Source organism: Rhamphochromis longiceps, linkage group LG15 (genome assembly GCF_057381845.1).
Source record: "Rhamphochromis longiceps isolate RC_006_pf linkage group LG15, R_longiceps_female_GT1.1, whole genome shotgun sequence".
NCBI classification, from domain to species: domain Eukaryota; kingdom Metazoa; phylum Chordata; class Actinopteri; order Cichliformes; family Cichlidae; genus Rhamphochromis; species Rhamphochromis longiceps.
The window spans coordinates 8,095,089-8,104,840 of record NC_140571.1 but is presented as its reverse complement, the minus strand read 5'-3'; the positions used below and the strand labels follow the sequence as shown (position 1 = coordinate 8,104,840).

At 44.5% G+C, this 9,752-nt stretch overlaps 1 long non-coding RNA gene across 1 annotated transcript; it reads right to left on the bottom strand.

Moving 5' to 3' along the window:
- Positions 1-5,220: 5,220 nt before the first annotated feature.
- Positions 5,221-5,872, bottom strand: LOC146651982 (uncharacterized). The gene is made up of 2 exons (XR_014907607.1): positions 5,771-5,872; positions 5,221-5,676 (listed from the first exon to the last, which is right to left on the bottom strand). It is a non-coding gene; the product is annotated as an uncharacterized LOC146651982 (long non-coding RNA).
- Positions 5,873-9,752: the final 3,880 nt, after the last annotated feature.

The following is a 9,752-nucleotide window of genomic DNA, read 5'->3' as shown; positions in this document are numbered from 1 at the left end:
GAACGGTGAGCAAAGATCCCAGAACCACACGGGGGGACCTGGTGAATGACCTGCAGAGAGCTGGGACCAAAGTAACAAAGGTCACCATCAGTAACACACTACAACGGCAGGGAATCAAATCCCGCAGTGCCAGACGTGTTCCGCTGCTGAAGCCAGTGTATGTCCAGGCCCGTCTGAAGTTTGCCAGAGAGCACATGGATGATACAGCAGAGGATTGGGAGAATGTCATGTGGTCAGATGAAACCAAAGTAGAACTTTTTGGTATAAACTCAACTCGTCGTGTTTGGAGGAAGAAGAATACTGAGTTGCATCCCAAGAACACCATACCTACTGTGACGCATGGGGTGGAAACATCATGCTATGGGGCTGTTTTCCTGCCAAGGGGACAGGACGACTGATCCGTGTTAAGGACAGAATGAAGGGGGCCATGTATCGTGAGATTTTGAGCCAAAACCTCCTTCCATCAGTGAGAACTTTGAAGATGAAACGAGGCTGGGTCTTCCAACATGACAATGATCCAAAACACACCGCCCGGGCAACAAAGGAGTGGCTCCGTAAGAAGCATTTGAAAGTCCTGGAGTGGCCTAGCCAGTCTCCAGACCTCAACCCCATAGAAAATCTGTGGGGTTGAGATTTTGAAGTCCGTGTTGCTCGGCGACAGCCCCAAAACATCACTGCTCTCGAGAAGATCTGCATGGAGGAATGGGCCAAAATACCAGCTACTGTGTGTGCAAACCTGGTAAAGACCTATAGTAAACGTTTGACCTCTGTTATTGCCAAGAAAGGTTATGTTACAAAGTATTGAGTTGTATTTTTGTTATTGACCAAATACTTATTTTCCACCCTGATTTACGAATAAATTCTTTACAAATCCTACCATGTGGATTCATGGATTTTTTTTTCACATTCTGTCTCTCACAGTTGAAGTGTACCTCTGGTGCAAATTACTGACCTCTGTCATCATTTTAGGTGGGGGAACTTGCACAATTGGTGGCTGACTAAATACTTTTTTGCCCCACTGTACCTGCACCCTGCGATTTGATTTTTAATCATTTCAACACCAAACTGAAGAAAAGCCTTGACTCCGTTGCTCCACTCACCACCAAAAAGATTAACGTAAAACATGCATCACCCTGGAGAAACGAAGAAGTCAAAAAAACCCAAAAGAAATTGCAGGGCAGCAGAAAGGAGATGGAGGAAAAATAAAAATACTATCAACCATCAAATATTTTGCGAGCAACTTAAAATGTACAATAATACATTAAGGAACTCAAGAATTTCATACTTCGCCAAAATAATCAGTAATAACAAAAATAATCCCAAGGTCCTCTTTTCTACCATAGATCATTTATTTAACCCTGATTTTAACAGCTCCCAAAGAACCCCACAGACTCACGCTGTGAGCAGTTTGCAGACCACTTCAGGGGAAAAATCAGCGCCATCAGATCTGATATTTTATCTAATCGCGATATGATTTTAAACACATCTGAGGGCTCGATTGTACCTGAGGAGACACTGGACAGCTTTGTCGTGGTTAATGCTGAGAACCTTCAGAAAGTTTTCTCCACAGTGAGACCCACCACATGTCTTTTAGATCCAATCCCTTCTTCACTCTTTAAAACACTGGTCTCTGTGCTGTGGTTTAAACCAGACTGCTCTCCTAAAGGTTTTAAATGATCTTAGATGTAACTGGGACTCCCAAAAGCTCTCAGTCCTGGTGCTACTGGATCTAAGCGCAGCCTTTGATACAGTAGACCACGCTATTCTTTTAAACAGACTGAAACACATGGTGGGCCTCTCTGGTGCTGTACACAACTGGTTCACTTCCTATCTCTCAGACAGAACTTTTATGGTGAGTATGGATACATGCTCCTCTAAGATCCATAAAATGACATGTGGTGTGCCTCAAGGGTCGGTTCTAGGCCCTGTACTTTTTAATTTGTATATGCTCCCTCTCGGCGGTGTCATCAGGAGGCATGGAGTGAACTTTCACAGTTACACTGATGACACGCAGCTGTACATCTCTGTGTCTCCTGATGACACCAGACCAATGGATGCCCTTTTTAACTGTATTTTAGATATAAGATCTTGGATGGCAGAAAACTTCTTACAGCTTAACCAGGACAAAACTGTAGTTTTAATCGTCGGTCCCGAGGCTCAGAGAGAGAAACTCTTGTCTAAATTAGAGGCATTTTCACTATGTCCTTCACTACAAGTGAAAAACCTGGGTGTTATTTTTGACTCTGAGCTTGGTTTTATCCCACATATTAAACATGTAACCAAAATTGGATTTTATCATCTAAAAAATATAGCCAGAGTCCGCCCTATTCTCTCTCGGGCCAACACGGAGATGTTGATGCATGCTTTTATTACCAGTCGCATTGATTACTGTAATGCCCTGCTCTCTGGTCTCCCCAAAAAGAATATTTCACCTTTACAACTTTTACAAAACTCGGCAGCTCGTGTGCTGACGAAGACCAGAGGGCGGGCCCACATTACACCGGTTTTAGAATCGCTGCATTGGCTCCCCGTGTGTTTCAGGATCGATTTTAAAGTTCTTTTATTGGTTTTTAAATGTCTTAATGGTCTTGGGCCTTCTTATCTCTCAGATCTGCTTTTACCATATGAACCCTCGCGGACCCTGAGGTCCTCTGGTACTGGCCTTTTGATTGTCCCTAAAGTCAGGACACATACTCACGGAGAGGCAGCTTTTCAGTGGTATGGTCCTCGTCCGTGGAACAGCCTGCCGGAGGAGCTCAGGGCCGCAGAGAACGTACATGTTTTTAAGAACAGGCTCAAGACCCACCTTTTTAATTTAGCTTTTACTTAGCGTTTATTTATTTTATGCTTATTTATTCTATCCTGTTATTCTATTATTAATTTAGGCTTTACCTAATATTTATTGATTTTATTCTTATTCATTTTTTAATCTTCTTACTCTATTTATATTTATATTTATATTTATATTGTATCCTGTTCTTATTTGTTTTATCATTTTACCCTGTATATATCCTATTGTGTCATATCTCCAGTGTTTCCTCGGAGGGGGCTCTCTGCACCAGGGCTGTGATCGACCGTGGCTGCTGGGTCTCTGGGGGTCCTCTCAGCCTGGCTGGGGGGCTCCTTTGCCTCCCTCCTGCTGTGTGCCCAGCCTGGAGGCTGCGGTGCAGACGGCTCCCTGTTATAGTGTTTCCTCACTTGGCTCATGCGAACCCAGCCCAATTTTTACTCTTTAAGTGTGCGTGTGTGTGTGTGTGTATTCACATCATTTATGTTAATGAGAGTGTGGGGAGTGAGTTGGAGGGTGGGGTGGGCTGCTTTTAACTATGTAAAGCACTTTGTGCTACATTTTTTGTATGAAAAGTGCTTTATAAATAAAGACTGATTGATTGATTGATTGATTGATTGATTGATTGATTGATTGATTGATTGATTGATTGATTGATTGTTTAAGGGCGTAATTAACCTGTAATTAAGGCGAATGGCTTTCATTTCTGTTTCATGTTGCACTTTCTCAAGTTTTACAACACTTCTGAGAGGTTTTGCAGACAAGCCGGTGTCAGCCATGCAAACTACAAGCAACCGCTGCAGCCTGCTAACGACAAAAGCAAACACAAAGACGTTTTTGGTGCACCTTATTTGCAACCGATTTCACCTAAGGAGAGTCAGCATCCACTTCCATCCAGTTATTTTTAACAAGCCAGGGTTGCCAGGGGTGATCAACCAGCAACTAGCCCTTTGTGGCTGAGGTCTCAAAATGTGGATCAACTTAAAGTAGTTAAATATTAGGTTGCTATTCGAGAAGTAGAGGAACAGCAAATGAATGAAACATGCTCTTCAAACTTGGGGGGTTTTTTTTGTTTTTTTAACTGAAAGAAAAGCAACGTGAAAGAGAAAGTCTCTGCTTCAAAAGCTTGCAGCCACGTTAGGGAAGAAAGAAAAGTGAATGAGATAACAACACAAATGCAACCCCGTCTTTGATCACAAATAGCTTGAACTTTTTCTCTTCGCTCGCATGTACCAAAACACTTCCCCCACAAACCCACACAAACATACATTTACTGAATAATACCCAGTGGAAGACTCCTGTCCGGGACGGTTCTTTACGCTGCTATAAATCAGGCAGCTTTCACAGGCTCACCACCTGGCACACAACTGATAGCGAAAGAAAAAGGAGCGAGGCCGAAAAGAGCAAACGCAACAATAGATCAGGTCTAATGAAACAACAGATACAAGAAAAGAGGACGGAGGAGGGAAAGGCCAACAACATGGAACTGATAAAAAGTCAAAGTATACAAAGTATATCTCAGCTGTTAAAAAGAGAGGACACCTCATTTTCAGAATTTACATCTATTTACATAACAGCCTTCTCGGTTCAGACGCTCATGCTGCCTGTAGTTTCAGACAAGATTATTATCTGTGCGTTTATCCTCGGGAAATCATGCATATGGCTTCCCTGTATGTATAATCATGTTTCCTCTTGATTGAAAAGACTACTCCATCCATAATAATGAATATTGATCGCCTCAGCTAAATTGTCTTTCGGTGGAGATTGAGTGATTTGTTCAAGGACTCTTTCACATAGCTGGCTTTCCAGACCTCAGGTCCTTGGTTTGAAGGATTGAAGGACTCCCTGCTCATTACACGAAACCCCCACCCTTCTGCTTACATTGTATTGTCACATTATATAACATCACTCCTGTTTCGCCTTCAGCTATGACTGCAGTGCATGTTTTACACCCTTTACTGTCCTGATGGGAGTGCTGCATTAAGGTTCTGCAGTTGCATTCCTCTTCATCTGCTGCAGACGGAGCTTTTCTAACACAGTGGCGTCATGTTAAATCAAGGTCTGAGTGTAACGGGGTATTTTTAACACCACCGCAATAAGTGAAATAATTGCACGTGCATCGCCAGCTAAGAAAATCCTTCCCAATTCTCAATAAAGCTTAGGCGCTGTACACTTTCAGCTAAAACAGATCACACTTAGACTTTCTGCTCTCCTGACATAGTGGCGTCAAAGCCTTTCCTGAGAGAAGAGCTAACAGTATAATTAAATCTAGACAGATGATAGGAGAGCAAACGCCTGCTAAATGGCCATCTTATCTTCTCTGGCCTGACACACTGTCAGACCCTCTCGTTCATTTGTACATAATAGGATGGTGGAGGCAATGACAACACAATGATAGGTAATTGTGAGGAGGTGGGTGCTTATGTAACACAGTAAGGGGAATTGTTGAAAAGAATATATCAATGGGCCAATAGGCTCGACTATAGGAGCACAGGGGTGTGTTCAAATGAGACACAGAGACAAGAATGTAACTCAAAAGAACCAGCCAACTTTAGTGACATAAACCATAAGGTTGACAAGCACAGGTTAAAGACACTTTACAATGGTAGAAAGGAAACTTACAAAAATTAAAAGAAAAGTAAAACACAAACTACTAAAGCAATGACTTGGCCAAGTGTTATTTTTGGTTTTCAATGTTCGGGTTTCAATGCTCGGGTGCACCCTAGTAACCTGACTCCTTAACTCTTATAGAAACAGATTACACAAATCCAATGTACATTCAAATGAAAATCTCACACTCTTTTCACATGTGGAGAATGCTCTACACAACAGCTCATTATTTAAAGTCCCAAATAAAAAATGTCCAAGGGGTAAAGTCCAAAAAATTCCTAGGGTGTGAAAGAAAATAGGGATGAAAGAATGTCAGTCAGTGGTCTTATGTATAACCAGCTGTGCGTGAAAGTGTGAGTGATACAGTCCTACCACACCGCAAGGTGCAGCAGATCATCAAGTGGAAAAGAAGCGAATCTCAGTCTCTCTAAGTCCAGGTGGGAAGGCTCGCCATCTATTTCACTGGAGGAATCCACCTCAGGAACAATTCTTTTTTTTTTTTTTTTTTTTTTTTTTTTTTTTTTTCTAAATGACATCAGAAACGGCAGTATGCGACATTACGTGATGGCAGAGCTTCAGTTCATCCTTTGTCATTTTTTTTTTTTTTTTTTTTTTTTTTTTTTAATAAATAGGACAGGGGGAATGAATGAGAGAAAGAGGGGGAGAGAAAGAAAGAAGACCAAAGGGGAGAAGAGACGGTGAAAAGGGGGGGGAAGAGAGAGAAAAAAAAAAAAAGAACTCCTGGGTCACCTGTATGGAGAAAAAAAAAAAAAAACAAACAGAGGAGACAGCAAACAACAAAGAGCAACATAATAATAGAGAAAACAAAGCACCATCACAATAAACTAGCTAGTCATAGATATCAATATTTACTAAATAATAAACGATATTGTGCAGCACGCAAGATAGACAGCGCACAGTGTGCTTTGAGGCAGCAGCCAAGAAAGCTTTAGTCCGCGTCTGTGAATACCCATGTGTGCATACCTGTGTGGATCAGCATGCTTGCATTCCAAAGGTTTCTCCATGTAATGATCTGCTAGGGAGTGTGGGGGGGCCACAGCCCCGTCCTCCAGGGTGTGAAGCAGGTATGGAGGAGATCAAAACTCCAGACATCCAGAGGCCCCCAGAACACAAGAGACCATGGAAGACCAACAGAGGGGCAGCCGCGCCACTGTTCCAGTAAGAGCTGAGGAGAGTCCCAGATGAGGGCTCGCCCAGCAGCCGCGGAGCAGAAGTCAGGGGGAGTTGCAGTGACGCGCCCGTGAGCTCCGCCGGCCCCCAGCTGTGCCTGAGTGACCGAGCCCCAGGCCGAGAGGCCGGGGGCACCCCACCTCCAAAGGGGCCCGAGCGAGCCCCAGGCCCCAGGCCCCGACAAGCGGCCGCCAAGGAGTGAGCCGGTGTGTACCCGGATGCCCACCCCCAGACACAAAGAACCACCAACACACCGACACCTGAGGGAGTCCGCCACCGGCAGGGGAAGTGGTGGTGGGTGGAGGAACAATTCAGCATACAAAAAAAACCTGACCGATCTCAGCGCATCACGGCCGAAGACAATGGCATAGTGTCTCTCGGTCGGAAAATGCAGGGCTCTTGCTTCTGGAAGCAGATTGAGATGAACTTCCAGGCAGTTGATAGCAACCTAACATGAAAGTTAGCTGATAACCAGTGAACTTATGTGCAACACAGTTGGTTGCAACTTATATCTAATACTTTTTTCCAGCTCAAAAGCTTCAGTCTCTCTTTTCTCCTGCCAGCATGCGACTACCTCCACACATCGCAGCGAACACAGAGCACGTAGGTGGGACATACAGCGGCAGGCTGCTCTCCCATTGGTCAAAACATACTGGGACCTGTGCATTTCGATTGGTTGGGCAGGCTGTCCATCTCTCCTCATATCAGTCCTTAAAGTGGTACCCCCATTTTATGTGGGTTACACCCTCCCCTCTTGATGGTATGCCCGTCCCTGGGCATCTGCAGGGTGGCACTGAGTTACACTGCTTTGACCTTTCCAACATAATTACTAGTTGGATCTTCAAATCCATTTAAAGAGCTAGTCAATGCCTCACTTAGGCCTTGAAAAAGAGAATTCACCACCGTTATCAGAGGATTCCCAAGTGTCACATAATGCAGTCTCTTGGGCTTTGCTTGCAATCTGTTAGAACGACGAAGAGATGGCTCAGTATCTTGAAGTCCATTATTCTGGATCATCACAGGTTCAGGCTGTTCAGTAACAGGTCTGTTCACATCACTTAATCCTTCTTCACATGCTGCATCAGAGCTCGTCCCATCATCTTGAGGAGCTTCCTCAGACTGCTGCAATTCTGAACTTTGAGGAAGTCCTTTGGCTGAGTCAAGCCCATGCAATATGTTTGCTTCAGGTGAGTTGTCACGTTCAGGTGAGTTGTCACGTTCAGGTGAGTTGTCACGTTCAGGTGAGTTGTCACGGTCAGGTACATCCTGAATCATTCCTTCACCTTCCTCTACAAGGGATTTAGTGGCAGGAGGATCAGGTGGAAGTGAAACTGTAGGCACCTCTGGTTCTGCTGATTGTCTGACCACACAAGGAGGTTTACTCAACTTGTGAGTTTCATGTACTGGGACATATACATCGGACTTTGATGTAATGAGAGGGCGAAATGTCCAATCAGATACATCATCCATATCAGAGGGAATTTCATCTTCACCCTCGACAACGGAACACTGCCTTGTTCTGGGTCTCCTGTTTGGATGGGTTTTGACTGTCTCGGGTTCTGCAGCTGCTGACAGAAATCCACATGGGAGAAGCAAGTCACGATGTAGAGTTCGCACAGGTCCATCTTTACCCTCAGGTTTAACTGTGTAGACCGGCATTTCTCCAGCTCGCTTAAGGACAATATAAACATCCGTTTCCCACTTATCTGCCAGCTTATGTTTTCCACGCAGCTTCACATTTCGTACAAGAACTCTGTCTCCACTCTGCAATGTTGATTCAACCACTCGTCGGTCAAATCTGGCTTTGTTGCGACCTGCATTCTTTTGTGCATTATTTGTGGCAATCCGGTAGCTTTCTTCCAAGCGAGATTTTAGGTTACCGACGTACTGGGAATGAGTCTGCTTAGTAGCATTAGTGGGCAACCTAAAGATTAAGTCAATGGGCAGTCTTGGTTGCCTCCCAAACATCAATTCATAGGGGGAAAATCCAGTCACGTCACTCTTCGTACAATTATAAGCATGTACCAGAGACTTGACGAAGTCTCTCCAGTGGAGTTTATCTGACCGATCCAGTGTCCCAAGCATCTGGAGAAGAGTGCGGTTGAATCTCTCAACCGGATTCCCTCTAGGGTGGTAGGGGGTTGTACGCACTTTCTTCATGCCAGTAAGTTCACAGAGTTCCTTGATGGTCTTTGATTCAAAGTCAGGACCCTGATCACTAAGAAGCTTTTCGGGAAAACCATAATGGACAATGAAGTTGTCCCAGAGACACTTTGCTACAGTCTGTGCTCGTTGATTTGGAGTTGGCACTGCCACAGCATACTTTGTGAAATGGTCAGTTATGACCAATACATCTTTCGTGTTTGAGCGATCTGGCTCTATTGATAAAAAGTCCATGCACACTAGTTCGAGAGGTCTGCAGGTCTTAATGTTTATCAATGGAGCAGCTTTCTCTGGAGGTGTTTTTCGACGAATACATCGCTCACAAGATTTGACCATTTTTTCTATGGTCATGTGCATTTTCGGCCAATAAAATCTGGCCCTTGCCAAGTCTACTGTTCGTTCGACTCCAAGATGGCCCATATCATGATGAAGGCTTGTAAGTGCTGTGGCTCTTAGCTCCTCAGGGAGCACAAGCTGATATGAGGTGTTGGGACCATCTTGCCGCTTACGGTAGAGCACCCCGTTCTGTATTTCAAGCCGATTTAACTCTCTGAGTAACAGGGGAAGTTCTGGTAGCTCTAACCTAAGGCTGGGAGGTGGAGTTTCGCCAGTCTCCAAGAGTACAATCACTGCATTGATAGCAGGGTCCAATGTCTGCTTTTGCCTCAACTCCTTCTCAGAAATTGAGTGGACAATGGGAAGCCCATCCACTTGCTCCTGTTGGAAGCAGTCGGGAATAGCTGTGGACTGGTGAGTGAGGGATTCAACTAAGGTCAACCCAGAAGTGGTGGATCCAACATTAGCTACGGCTGAGGTGACCATATGGCGCTCACAAATAGCCTGAATTACATCCAAGGGAACAGTCTCTGGACTCTCAGGGTTGCTCAGATGGTACAGTGTGAACTGCCGGATTCTCTCACTCTCCTTCTTAGATGCATAATCATCCTCTGGTGGACTGTGAGGACGACACGAGAGCGCATCAGCATCCATATTTTGTTTT